The following is a 15,281-nucleotide window of genomic DNA, read 5'->3' as shown; positions in this document are numbered from 1 at the left end:
GTTAAATATTATTGATTTGCTATAAGACTTTCAGAACACTACAGCATTTAATAACATGCTGAATTATGAAATGTTAACATACATTATATCAGGTGTTCTTTCGTCCAAGATCACGTTCTTCCAAAACCAAGATCACCTATAGACTTTTTTTTATATTCATTTATATTGATTTAGAGGCTTTGTTGAAGAATTTTGTGAATCAGTTGATGTGATTATTACATCCATACTATATTTAGATTCTTTGCTTGAGTAAATAAGGAGTGTGATAGCAACTCTGCATTTCTTTTTGAATGTTTTTGACAAGGGCGGCACGGTGGTGTAGTGGTTAGCACTGTCGCCTCACAGCAAGAAGGTCCTGGGTTCGAGCCCCGTGGCCGGCGAGGGCCTTTCTGTGTGGAGTTTGCATGTTGTCCGTGTGGGTTTCCTCTGGGTGCTCTGGTTTCCCCCACAGTCCGAAGACATGCAGGTTAGGTTAACTGGTGACTGTAAATTGACTGTAGGTGTGAATGGTTGTCTGTGTCTCTGTGTCAGCCCTGTGATGACCTGGTGACTTGTCCAGGGTGATAATGATAATAGAGATAATGAGATGAGATGTTTGACATTAAACTTGATTGTCAGATTGAGTTTGGATCGGTTTGTCAGTCTCAACTTGTCAAGTAGATTTGGACTTCTGTTAGGTTTAGGTCAACCCCAGCAGCTTAACTGATTCCAGGATGTGAAAGTAAAGAGATGAATAACCTGAGTACATGCTTGTATTCAGTTTAGTTGGCATTTGATGTTCTGTGCTTTTACATAGACTCAGTACTAGAGATGATTTTTGCATGATTTTAATATTTAATTGAAAGATTGCGTGGTTAACATAATATAGGGAGATATATTAAAATATAAACTTTTGTTTGAAAACAGTTCAACACCAAAATACATTAATGCATTTACGCACAACTGGTAATATTGAAATGGAAAGAAAAAAGAAATTCCAGTAAGTAGCAGTCTACTACAGAGATCTTTCAATTTCTGTGTAATTAATACAAGTATTAATAATGCCATGGAGACCATAGCTTCCATTAGAGATTTCTGTAGAGTTGTTGTTGGTGTTCAGGCTGCCTGAGCAAAGCCCACTTGGTTGTTAGCACGGTCAAACACAGAGTAGTAAGCCCTGAGGAAGACATCGCCAAAGATCCAGAGGGGCTGGCCGTTCTGAGAGCCCAGGTTGGTGACAGTGATGTCAACGATGCAATAGCCACCCTGGTTCTGTGAACATACACACAAGATAATCAGGCATTAGAGTTCCGCCAAGTTTATCTCACTATTTATCTGAACCCGTTAGTGTATCTTCCTTCAGTTGTAGAGAGGAGCTTACCAGGATGTAGTTAGACGGACCCAGAGGGAAAGTCACTCCACTGATGGTGAAGTTCAGAGTGGGGAGACTGTTGATCTGGCTACAGTCCACAACATACTGTAAAATAGTGCGGAAGATGTTTCAGACAGATTTGTAGGTACAGTCTCGAAAGATGGCTGTAATCAGGGATCCATAGTACTGACAGTTCAGTACAATTGCAACGATGCTCCGATGCTGTCATAGGACTAATATGTTGCATTTGGAGCTCTTCATTTATTCATGTTAACAGCACCAATACAAACTTCTGGAAAAATATCAATCAGGGTTTGGTTGATTTTCATCTCATGTCATCTCATTATCTCTAGCCGCTTTATCCTGTTCTACAGGGTCGCAGGCAAGCTGGAGCCTATCCCAGCTGACTACGGGCGAAAGGCGGGGTACACCCTGGACAAGTCGCCAGGTCATCACAGGGCTGACACATAGACACAGACAACCATTCACACTCACATTCACACCTACGGTCAATTTAGAGTCACCAGTTAACCTAACCTGCATGTCTTTGGACTGTGCGGGAAACCGGAGCACCCGGAGGAAACCCACGCGGACACGGGGAGAACATGCAAACTCCACACAGAAAGGCCCTCACCGGCCACGGGGCTCGAACCCGGACCTTCTTGCTGTGAGGCGACAGCGCTAACCACTACACCACCGTGCCGCCCTTGGTTGATTTTATAATTTGAAAATAATAAAGAATATGGTACATCCATGGCTTAGCTTAATGGAGGCCATCCACCAAAAGTTAGTGACTGGGTAAAGAGGAGATGAAACAGACGTAAACAAGAGGCCAAGGGTAACTCTGAATGCGCTGGAGTGATTTGCATCTCAGATGGGAGAAGCTGTTCATAGTACAACCATCCATCCATCCATTATCTGTAGCCGCTTATCTTGTGTAGGTACAGTCCGTCTAAGAACTACAACAGCCCGTCTCTTTAAGAAACTACATTTCCCGTCAGCCAACTTCCGCGTTGACCCACGTCACGCCTGGGCGGGATCACCTACGTCACGTCCTCCATGACGTCACTTCCACCCCGACTCTATAAGTGACCCGGAAACGCTCAACTCGGTCTCTTTCGGCGCAGTGAATCCAACACGAACACAAGGAGGATCGCTCGCTCCGCCGAGCAAACCCAAGAACAGACGTCTTTTCTTTTCTTTTCCTCAAGAACCAGAGTTTCGCGCTTTCCTTTCACCTTTGGCCACGGTAGATTCTCGGATCACGTGATTTTAAACTCAGCTTGAGTTACAACCGGTTTTCAGTTATTCCTTATACGTACGTACAAAACTGCAGCCCAAAGCAGTTTAATTTAAAGTTAAGAAGCGACCGGATCCTTTTTAACCAAAAAGCTGTGCACATTATTCTGATCAGAGACTTTCTTTTTCATCACGAGCGACCACGCATCGGACCAAGAAATTCTCTGTGCCTCACGGAAGCCTTCACAACGGTGAAACTCCAAAAGTTTTGGAACATCTCATAATCTCGCGTAGAGACGAGATATTGAAGTAAGACTGGCATTTGGGCAAAACCTAGTCTTAGGAATTAGCTTTTATTGAAGTAGTGTGAATTTAAACTCAGGAACAGTTTAATTGTTTACACTGTAGACACGCAGCGTGTCGAATTGAATTGATTGTTCTATTTTGTTTTAATCTCTCAATTGTTTAATAGATAGGCTGTGCATGCTTCTCTTTATTCCTTACTAACATCCTCAATTTCCTTATTACACATTTTGACCTCATCAAGATTTCAGTGGAATTAGCTGCTACGGCTAATTCTTTTGTTTCATTAGCATCCAGGGCTAATTGTATTGTCTCAAGGGACCACGAGGTCATCATCCTTCCCCCACAAACACACGTGGAGTTAGCTACCAGAGCTAATTCTTTTGTTTCACACACAACACACCTTAGCTAGCCACACGGCTAATTATTTTGTCTCGTTAGCAAGCTAGGCTAACCTTGTGTTTACCACAGGCCTCACAAACACACCTTAGCTAGCTTTCCTTTGTCTTAGCTAGCAACACAAGGCTAATCTAGGCCTCCATCACATGGACACACACAAACATATCTTAGCCAGCCACACAAGGCTAATCTTTGTCTCCACACGTGGAGACCCCCCCCCCCCCCACACACACACTACATGTTTCATGTTTAATGTTTAATTTATTTTTAACACACACAAACACACGCACGCACACATGTGTGCACACACACACACGCACACACACACGCACGCACGCACAAGTATATATCATATTTGTATATATTTCAACTGTTATTCATTTTTTATCTTTGTTATAATACATTCCATTATTATTGAAACTGTGTGTCTTTATTTGTTGTGCCAAATAATATACTGAAGTCTCCCAATCTCAAAAGAATTCTAAAAGGTGCATATGAGTTATGTAATACAGTAAGTGATCATAATAATTTGGACTATACCATAATTTAGCTGTTTGGTAATTTGTTATTAAGCACCAAAATTAATGGAACGATTCAATGAGACTGATTTAATGATTTAATGAGACTGATTTAATGAGATTGATCACTTAAAACTAATTGCACCTACACTTGTACAGGGTCGCAGGCAAGCTGGAGCCTATCCCAGGTGACTATGGGCAAGAGGTGGGGTACACCCTGGACAAGTCACCAAATCATTGCAGGGCTGACACATTCAGATTCACACAGACAGTCAATTTAGAGCCTCCAATTAGTCTAACCGCATGTCTTTGGATTGTGGGGGAAACCGGAGTACCCGGAGGAAACCCACACAGACACGGGAAGAACATGCAAACTCCACACAGAAAGGCCCCCATCAGCCACTGGGCTCAAACCCAGGACCTTCTTGCTGTGAGGCGATAGTGCTAACCACTACACCACCGTGCTGCCCTCATAGTACAACCATAACCCAGAAATCACTGAAGTTTGAGGTTTGCCAAAAGGCATGTTGGAGACTCAGCAGAAATGTAGATTGTCTCGTCTAATGACACCAAAAAGTTAAATGCTGGGTTTGCTGGAAACCCAACAGTGATGGTGGTATGATCATATATGGTGATGGTGGTATGATCATATGGTATGATTGGCCTCTTCTCTAACGAATGCCCTTCTTACCCAGTCACTGATTTTTGGTAGCTGGCCTCATCTAGAGAGAATTGTGGTCATTACATATTCTTTCCATTATTAATAATTGATGTTTTATTAGCCCATCTGGCCATCATGTGTTTGTCGTCCGTCCAGCGTCATCCACATTTCACGAAAATCGCATCTTCTCTCTCAATTCTTCACCAATTTTTATTGTTTTTGGCAGGAAGGTCGGTCTGTCTGGGGAGCATATAGCATCTACCCAAATGTGCATAATTCCAATTAATAATGAAGATATGGAGTAATTAAGCCCTAACGAGCAGTTTACACACAAATCACTTTTTCCTCCCTCAATTCTTCACCGATGGCATGAAGGTAGGGGTACCTAGGGTGCATATAACTTCTACCCAGAGTTGCTTAATTACAATTATTAATGAAGTCATGGACTAATTAAACCTTGATGAGCAGTTCAACAAAAAAAAAAATTGCTTCTTCTCGGTCAATTCCTCACTGTTTTGGATTCTTTCTGACAAATAGGTAGGTATTCCTAGGGTGTGTATAGCTTCTATATATACTGCTTGTAGACAGTGTATGTAGCTTACAACATTTATTGTGCAAGGTGGTCCACTTTAGATCGTTCCTCCTGGACTAGTTGGGGCCGGAGTGAGCTACGCTGTCATTGATGGTCTCGTTAATAATTGGCACTATGCAGGATGTTCATATTTTGGGATATTTTGATTGTTAGAACTTTGTCCCATTTCACAGAAACAGTGTGACTACTTACATAATCACCTTATAACCTTTACCCTCATTAAAACTTTTACCTTTTTTTTTTTACATTTACATTTTACATTGCAAATCGTTTTGCAAATGTTATAGATTCCCCCCTCTGTCCCCACTTCAATTTTATGTGCTTTTTTATGTGTGTGAGTACCTCGCCATAACTGTTCTCCTGTGCTCCAATATACTGCATCACAGAGGACAAGATGGAACTTGGGGCAGTCAGGCTGGGGGTACCGGTGTCCACAATGGCCTGGCAGCCACCATACTGAGAGCAATAGCCCTGTCCATTAATCTGGAACCTGAGCCAGATTAATGTTTATGATTAGAAAAACATTCCAACTAACTTAAAGCATGTAAGTAGAGATTATTCAGTGATATATACCGAGATGTATGAGTAGTTTTCAGAATGGCCAATAACTGTGTAGTTGCTAAGACTTAAGAAACTTCTTGTGATGAATGGCACTTACTCCTCAATGCCAATCTGCCAGTAGGTCTCAGCGGTCACTGGTGTCCAGGAGATCTGACCCTGATACATGCTGGTGTCTATAGCACCAAAATCCACCTCACTGCCATACCCTCCAACCCTGAACAATCAGAGCCATAGAGGTTTAGTTATCAGTCCATACCAATGAAACAAGAATGAAGAAAACCCTATATATTTCTGTATATGCATGGTCAAATTCAAGTTTGAGTTACAGGACCAGTCAAAAGTTTGGACACACCTTCGAATTCAATAGTTTTTCTTTTTTTTTAATTAATTAAAAGTCACTTCCTGTCTTAAAGTGATGATGGGTATCGTTTTTCTTTACTTAGTTAAGCGGTTCTTGACATAATATGGATTAGTACAGTTGTGGAATAGGGCTATTTACTGTATTATTATTTACTATTTAACAGTTATTCCACAAAATCACGTCGTAAATGAGCTGATAGCCGACAAGGCGCGTAGCACCAAGTCGGCTATTAGCCATGTATGACGAAATTGAGTGGAAGAACTGTTTTATTCTATCCACATTCACTGGATTTTGAGAACCAGATTTTTTTTTTGCAAATTTGATAAATAAAAACTTTAGATAAACATCCGACAAAATAATTTCCGCTTAGAATGTAAACAAACCGGCGAAATGACAGTAGCAATTTGTGAAAAATGCTATAATAATAATAATTCTCAAAAAATTAAAAAATAGATACATTCTTACCATGAAATACTTTCGTTCCATATTTTGTTGCTTTTTTAAAAAAAATATTTTTGGGGTTTTGTTTTCTAGTAGAGTTTTTATTTCGTCCTCGGTTGGTTCAGCAACACGCTCTGCCATTTTGCTTTCTCTACTCATGGTATATGAGCTGATAGCCTAGTAGTAGAGTAGCCAATCAGAGTGCACGATTGCTCATATCCAGTGAATGTGGATAGTATAATTACTGTTTGATCTCAAAGGCATTAAGAAGGCAAGAAATTGCACGAATTAACTTTTGATGAGGCACCTGTTAATTGAAAAGCATTCTAGGTGACGACCTCATGAAGCTGGCTAAGATAATGCCAATAGCATGTAAAGTGTCAAGGTATCTCATCTCATTATCTCTAGCCGCTTTATCCTGTTCTACAGGGTCGCAGGCAAGCTGGAGCCTATCCCAGCTGACTACGGGCGAAAGGCGGGGTACACCCTGGACAAGTCGCCAGGTCATCACAGGGCTGACACATAGACACAGACAACCATTCACACCTACGGTCAATTTAGAGTCACCAGTTAACCTAACCTGCATGTCTTTGGACTGTGGGGGAAACCAGAGCACCCGGAGGAAACCCACGTGGACACGGGGAGAACATGCAAAGTCCACACAGAAAGGCTCTCGCCGGCCACGGGGCTCGAACCCGGACCTTCTTGCTGTGAGGCGACAACGCTAACCACTATACCACCGTGCCGCCCGTCATCAAGGTATATGGTGGCTATTTTGAAGAATCTAAAATATGGAACATGTTTTTGTTTAATACATAATTCCATATATGTTCCAGATGTTATTTCATAGTTTTGATGTCTTTGGTATTGTTCTACAATGTAGAAAATAATTAAAATAGAGAAACACCGATGAATGAGTAGGTGTGTCCAAACCTTTGACTGGTACTCTATTATTAGTGTTGCAATACTGTTTCTCTCATTGCTTACGGGCTCAGATAAATTCCAAACAGGTTTTGGTCAAGGAGACCCTGCTGCATCATGTTGTCCACAAGGGGCAAGGCATTGCCAACAGAAATAGATGGGAAGGCCAGACCAAGAATTCCATCAAATGGAACACTCAGGAAGGGTTGGCTTGGCTCGTTAGTGCTCAGACCGATCTCCTGATTGGGGACTTGGATGCCAGCCACCTAACAAAAGTTAAAATAAAAAATAAAAAAAACAGACAGTATCTCTCCTAAATGCTGTGTTCTAAAGGCTCACACATGATTTACACCAACAGAAGTGCATGTGAAAACAGAAATCATACAGTACCAGTCAAAAGTTTGGACACACTTGCTTATTACTATGAATAAGTCTGTCCAAACTTTTGACTGGTACTGTATGTCATAATTTATATCAATCAGCTAAATTCTACCACCAAAATATTGATGCAAATTCGATGTCATTCCAATAAGATCTACTGAGTCAGTCACTACGTTTACATGCACATAGAGAGAATCGAATTTCTGCCGTTGCTCGACTGAAATCGAAGTTCAAAATGCCATGTATACACCTTAATTCGGCTGAAATTGAACCGAACTTGATTTCTCGGAATCGAGCTACACGACCTAGTTTATGCGATTTCTGCCGAGCTACTTTGTGCATGTATACCCTATCGAGCTAGTTGTCGAGATACTTCCGGAAGTGACGAGTGACGAGACCACAAGCGGGAAACACAACAGCCTCGGTCGGCATGACAACAGTAGTAGCGAGCAGCAGAAGAGGTCAGGAGGAACAAACGAAGAAGAGAAAATGGCGATGTAGAGCTCTCTGAAGTGTGGGTGGAGCACAGAGGATGTCAGGACAAAGCTTCTGGTACTAATAGGCTTTTTATTGTCAGACTTTTCAGTTTAACAGCCTACTTTTATTCTTGAGAGAAACACACACACACGCGTGCGCGCGCTGTGTTCTAGTCCCGGGATGAGCTGTCCCCTCTGCTCTCCCTCTGCCTCCTTAAATAGGGCGCGGTTACTGGGAAGACACACAAACACAGGTTAATTACCGTCAGGTGAAGTGATTCTGCCACTCACCTTCCCTGGCTCCGCCCTCCTGTCACAGACCGGCACTTGACCACGCCCCCACTGCCACAGGCAAGCAGAAATGTGCACTTCTGGAGCAATGAGGAGACAGAGTTCATGCTCATTCAGCTTAAGGAGTTGAATATATTAAAATTCATGGACGGGAGAAAAACGCGCAATGGAGAACACGGAACTGATGACTTTGTTTACACTCTTGAATAGCTCTTCTTCATGACGACAACCGGAAGTGTACCAACACGATGGGGCGTGTTGCGCCACCTGTGGCTCCTGTGCACAATGCACCTCACACAATAGCCCGATTTCATTGTGTGCATGTAGGATTGGATTTCTCTGGCACCCTGCTGGGACCTTCAGCTCGATTACCGACAGCAGCTCGATTTGGATGTGCATGTAAACGTAGTCACTGGTACCCACACGCAATCCTTAAGGCCCGGTCCCACAATACCGATAACTACAACTATATCGATAACTATAAAATATAAAAGTTTATATGGTTGGTGGTCACATCAGACCGATAATGATCCCTATAGCCCAGGCCTGGGTTTATCCGTATTGGTGAGATTGCTTCTGGAGCCATTTTTCCAGGCCTGGACCTGATCTGATAAACATCTGACCAATCAGATAATTGTTTATTTATATGCGACATTGTCTGAGCACGTGCCATTTTCCCCCGGGCATCTTTATACATCCTTGTTGCATCATGAAGTCACGGAATATGGATTCACAGAAAATAAAAAATATAATACAGAGCACGGCTCTTTTTTCACGGATATGTGATTTTCTGTGAAATATCAATAGTAAATTAATAAAGTAAACACATAAATGCAGGTAAGATATTTTAATGATGAACTTCGGCAGTCCAAACGTTTAATTGTTTTAGACTTTGTGACATCACGAGAGGCTGGCTGGCTCTCAGCGGGACCCTTCAATCAGTGCAAGGACACAAAGGTTAAAATAAAATCAAGATTTTTAATGTTATGCCAGGAAATTAAACAGAAAAGGTATCTCAAAGTCCAATGTTCAAACGAAGATGGATTCCCGAAAGTCAAACTCAAACAATGTGTCTGGCTTTAGAGCAACAAAATTATAGGCAGGTTTCCTTCAGTCCAAGATCCTTTTCTCAGAACAAACAAAATCTTCTGCCTTACTTTGAGTCCAGTCAACAATCCCTGTAGTCCTCAGCCCGGTGGCAGTCCCGTAGCAGGCATTCATAACACCGGTAAGTACTTCAGTGAAAAATCCTTCAGGTAAGAATTCCAGATAAGCTTTTCAACAAATACTCCACCCAGCAGGTTCCACTCAGCAACGAGAATCCATGAACCTCTCTCCTCCACATTCACACTGGTAGTTTTGAGCTCTCCCAAAGCCTTCTTACTCATTAGGCCCTCATTGGCCACAGGTGTGTTGCCGTGTTGGGTGCTGAGGGTGAAGTTCCCAACTCCACCACCAGATGGAGTTATAGCTGCTTGTTGTTGGAGCCATCTACGTGTGACATAGTGCCCCTCGACGACACAGCCTCTCGGGATATCACACATCCCCCCCCTCGGGACCAACGTCCTCATCGGGCTGAAGGTTACGAAGAGGGCATCTTGCCGGGACAGGGCGGCCGCATTGCCATGGCGCCCGCATTGCCATGGCGCCCGCATTGCCATGGCGCCCGCCAGTCCTGAGAACAACAGAGAAGTTAAACGCTTGCAAGCTTAAAAACCATCTGGTAACCCTACCGTTTGTCTCCTTGTTCTTGGCCATCCACTGCAGAGGGGCGTGATCAGAGATCACCGTGAAACGCCGGCCCAGGAGGTAATACTGTAGGGATTCCAGGGCCCAGGTAATGGCGAGACACTCTTTTTCGATCGTTGAATAGTTCTTCTCTCTGGGGAGTAGTTTTCTGCTTAGATATAGGATGGGATGTTCCTCACCTTCATGTACTTGAGCGAGTACAGCCCCCAGTCCCACCTCTGAAGCATCTGTTTGCACCACAAACTCCCTCTTGAAGTCTGGTGCCACCAGAACCGGACTGGAACAGAGGGCCTGCTTCAGATTGATGAAGGCTGCCTCCGCTGTGGGATTCCACTTCACCATCCTTGAGTGCCATTTGGTTGTCAGATCTGTCATGGGTGCAGCAATGGAGGCAAAATTGCCAATAAAACGCCGGGAGTAGCCGGCTAGGCCCAAAAACGACCTCACCTGCTTCTTGGTGAGGGGTTGTGGCCAGTCCTGTATGGCCCACAGCTTCGCTTCCTGGGGCTTGACTAGTCCCCGGCCAACGGTGTACCCCAGGTAATTGGTTTCACTGAAGGCCAGTCTGCATTTTTTTGGGTTTGCCGTCAGACCTGCGTCTCTGAGGGAATCAAGCACAGCTTGTACACGGGGTAAATGACTGTCCCAGTCCGGACTTTGAATGACCACATCATCATGCAGCTGCATACCTCTTGTGGGGAGCCAGGACCCGATCCATTAAGCACTGGAACTTGGCCGGCGCTCCATGCAGACCAAATGGGAGCTGTGTGTACTGGTAGAGACCCTCTGGTGTGGCAAAGGCCGTCTTCTCCTTCGATGCCGGGGTCAGGGGCACCTGCCAGTATCCTTTTGTAAGGTCCAGAGTGGTGAGGAACCGGGCATGTCCTTAGGAGTCTACCAAGTCATCAATACGAGGCATAGGGTATGAATCAAACTCTGACAACTCATTCAATTTGCGATAATCATTGCAGAATCTCACCGACCCATCTGGTTTGGGAACCAGGACGATGGGGCTTGCCCAGGCACTTTTGGACTCCTCGATGACTCCCAGCTCTAGCATCTTTCTCACCTCCTCCTGGATGGCCACCTTGAGAGCCTCCGGCACACGATAGGGATGCTGGATCACTGTTCGGCCCGGGACGGTGCGGATCTCGTGTTGGACCACCTCTGTGTGCCCGGGGAGTGAGGAGAAGACGTCTCGGTTGCGGTCCACCAGCTCTAGGGTCATCTGCCGCTGGTGTGGGGATAGGCCGGGCCCCATCTGAACCTCCTCTCGGGCAGGTTCTTTGGACTCTGTCGGGGGCAAACAACTGAACAACGCCTCCCTGGCATGCCATTTTTTCAAGAGGTTAATGTGATATATCTGCTCAGGTTTTCTTTTATCAGGCTGTCTCACCTTATTCACTTCTCCTACCCGCTCGATGACCTCATACGGTCCTTGCTAGGTTGCCAGGAACTTACATTCCACGGTCGGCACCAGGACCACCACTCTGTCCCCCGGCTTAAACTCTCTCGGCTGGGCAGGTTGGTTGTAGGAGGCCTGCTGTTGCCGTTGAGCAGTCTCCATGTGTTCACGCACTATCGGATAGATGGCCCTCATTCTCTCCTTCATGGCCCCGACATGCTCGATCAGGGTCCGCTGTCTGCGGGGTTGCTCCTCCCAAGCCTCCTTGGCAAGGTCCAGCAGCCCTCTGGATCTGTAAGAAAGCAACAGTTCAAAAGGCGAAAAGCCAGTAGAAGATTGGGGTACCTCTCTTACTGCAAACAGCAGGTATGGCAGCAGCTGGTCCCAGTTCCACCCATCCTCTTCAATCGCCTTCCTCAGCATGGACTTCAGAGTCCTGTTAAACCATTCGACCAACCCGTCTGTCTGGGGGTGATAGACAGATGTTTGCAACTGTTTGATTTTCAACAGGGCACACAGTTCTTTCATCACCCTGGACATGAATGGACTGCCTTGGTCCGTCAATATTTCCTTTGGAATCCCCAAACTGGTGGAGAGGAGGAACAGCTCCTTGGCTATCTGTTTGGAGGTAGCCTTCCTCAGGGGGTTGGCCTCCGGGTACCGGGTCACATAGTCCAGGATGACCAGAATGTACTGATGCCCCCTGGAGCTTTTTGGCAAAGGCCCAACTATATCCAGTCCAATCCTCTCAAAAGGAGTTTCGATAATTGGTAAGGGGATGAGCAGGTTATGGTATGGGGGTTTAGGCACCACCTTCTGGCATCCCGGGCAACTACGACAGTAATTCTCCGTTTCCTTGTGCACTCCCAGCCAGAAGAACCGCTGTAAGATCCTTTCTTTTGTCTTCTCTACACCTAGGTGGGCCCCCAGTGGATGTGTGTGTGCCAGATTGAACACAGTCGCCTGGTGGGGCTGTGGTACAAGGAGCTGTTCATGCACTTTGTCATTTTTCTTCACCACCTGATACAGTAGTATAATTGTGAAATGGGGGTATGTAGGGCTTGCTCTACCCCCTAACAGCACCCGCTCTAGCACCTGCACATTTCTTAAGGCATTTGCAAGTGTGGGATCCTGCAACTGGGCAGTACCATACTGGCCTGTGAGAGGGGGAAGCTCCTCGATGCCTGGGGCATCTTCCTCATCAGAGCTTGGAGAGCCTTCTGGGGCCCCATTCTCTTCTCCAGTCTCCAGGCCAATCTCTGTGTCAGCCTGGGTGCCTGTCATCCCAGTGAGGGCAAAAGCGGGGATGCGGGGTTGTGCGTGTCGCACTTGTGTGGTTGCAGGATGAGTCTTACCTCTCTGACTGCAGGGTACCCAGGCTGGCCTCTTCTGGGTCTCCCTCCACAGCAGGTGGAAGGTTGGGCAATCTCACCCAATCAGAACAGGAACAGGGAGGGAATCAACCACTCCCACCCTCATGTGTATAGTCCCCCTGGTGGTGGTCATTTTTAGTTCAGTGGTGGGGTACTCTTTGGTGTCCCCATGGACGCAGGAAACTGGGAGAACTCTGTCAGTGGTCAGACACGATGGATCCACCAGGTCCTTATGCACCAAGGTGACCCGACTACCCGAATCTAACAATGCTTCGACATCATGGCAATTCACAGTCACTGGGCAGGTGGGGTCGATCTGGGGGCCTGTCTGCAGCCCCAATGAGTGATGAAAACAGCTGGGCGGAGGGTGAGCTGGAGGACCCTGCAGTGGGCATAGGCTCGTCCACTGGTTTCCCACACTGCCAAGACATGTGTCCCCTGCCCCCACACCAGAAGCATTGTCGGGTGTCACCATCACAGGGAATCCTAACCGGACCCGGCTGGCTTCTAGCCCCCCTGGAGCATAGCCAGGTCCTGCTGTGGCTGGGGTGGACCCCTTGGGTTTTTTGGGGTGGCCTCCCCCTGTCAGCAGTGGGGGCGCAGTCCTGCGGTCCTTCCTGGAAGCACGGAGCATTTCTGTTGTGGCCTGGTACTTTTCCACAGCTTCAACAGTCAGTTCAGCTATGGTTAGGGCTTGTTGGCTGATGAAGCGCTTCGCCTCATATGGCAGGGCTCGAATGTAGTGATCCACGACAATGGCCTCCACTACTGCGGCCGCTGTGTTTTTCTCAAGTTCCAGCCATCTCCTCGTGATTCTGGAAAGTTTGTGCATCTGCGCATGGGGAGCCTGGTCCGCTTGAAAGGTCCAGCTGTGGAAGCGTTGAGCCATACCGAACTTGGTGAGCCCATGTCTGCTGAGGATCTCCGCCTTCAGAGCATCATAGTTCGTAGTCTTGTCAGGGGGTAGGTCTCGGACAGCGTTCAATGATTCTCCCGTTAAAAATGGGGCTAACAGTCCAACCCACTGTGCCTTGGGCCATCCTTCCCTAGTGGCCATGGCTTCAAAGGTGTGCAAGTATGCCTCAACATCATCTGTAACCCCCATTTTGGAGATAAAATATTGGCCTTTATTGGGCCAACGCTCCGAACAGCCATCTTCTTCTGTAGCTGCAACTCATCTGCCTTCAGTTGGTTGGCTTTCCTTTGTTCCTCCAGGAGGGCCGCGCTCACCTGCATTTGGGCTTGCTGTCCTGCAATAAGGGCCTTCAAAATTTTCTCCATCTTGTTGTGCAGAGGGCCTATGGTTAACTGGGAAAATTGAGCAATCAAATGTTCGGTGTCCTCCTCGTACATGCACTATTATTGCTGATTGAAATGCCCACATTCTCCACCATATGTGACATCACGAGAGGCTGGCTGGCTCTCAGCGGGACCCTTCAATCAGTGCAAGGACACAAAGGTTAAAATAAAATCAAGATTTTTAATGTTACGCCAGGAAATTAAACAGAAAAGGTATCTCAAAGTCCAATGTTCAAATGAAGATGGATTCCCAAAAGTTAAACTCAAACAATGTCTCTGGCTTTAGAGCAACAAAATTATAGGCAGGTTTCCTTCAGTCCAAGATCCTTTTCTCAGAACAAACAAAATCTTCTGCCTTACTTTGAGTCCAGTCAACAATCCCTGTAGTCCTCAGCCCGGTGGCAGTCCCGTAGCAGGCATTCATAACACCGGTAAGTACTTCAGTGAAAAATCCTTCAGGTAAGAATTCCAGATAAGCTTTTCAACAAATACTCCACCCAGCAGGTTCCACTCAGCAACGAGAATCCATGAACCTCTCTCCTCCACATTCACACTGGTAGTTTTGAGCTCTCCCAAAGCCTTCTTACTCATTAGGCCCTCATTGGCCACAGGTGTGTTGCCGTGTTGGGTGCTGAGGGTGAAGTTCCCAACTCCACCACCAGATGGAGTTATAGCTGCTTGTTGTTGGAGCCATCTACGTGTGACATGGCGCCCCTCGACAACGCAGCCTCTTGGGATATCACAACTTCTTAATTTTTTATCCGTGATGCATCATCTGTATGAAATCAGTAACTAATCTGTAATATACTGAAACATCTGTGACCAATCTGTAAATTATTAGCAAATCTGTAACTATTCTGTATTTTGTATCCTTTTTTATTATATTTTCTTAGTCTGTGACCTATCCATATTATATCAACCACTGGACTGTGTACATGGGTTGTTTTGGTGTCCAAGCTG

General features: G+C 45.7%; 1 protein-coding gene and 1 pseudogene across 1 annotated transcript in view; one reads left to right on the top strand and one right to left on the bottom strand.

Annotated features, from left to right (window-relative positions):
• Positions 1–15,281, top strand: part of mapk8ip2 (mitogen-activated protein kinase 8 interacting protein 2) — a 186,397-nt gene that overhangs the window by 59,088 nt on the left and 112,028 nt on the right. The gene's annotated exons all lie outside the window — the stretch shown is intronic.
• Positions 1,096–15,281, bottom strand: part of LOC132887334 (uncharacterized) — a 52,918-nt pseudogene continuing 38,732 nt past the window's right edge.

Source organism: Neoarius graeffei, chromosome 6, assembly GCF_027579695.1.
Source record: "Neoarius graeffei isolate fNeoGra1 chromosome 6, fNeoGra1.pri, whole genome shotgun sequence".
Lineage (NCBI taxonomy): Eukaryota > Metazoa > Chordata > Actinopteri > Siluriformes > Ariidae > Neoarius > Neoarius graeffei.
Note: the sequence above shows the minus strand (reverse complement) of the source record. Positions and strands in the feature narration are given on the sequence as shown.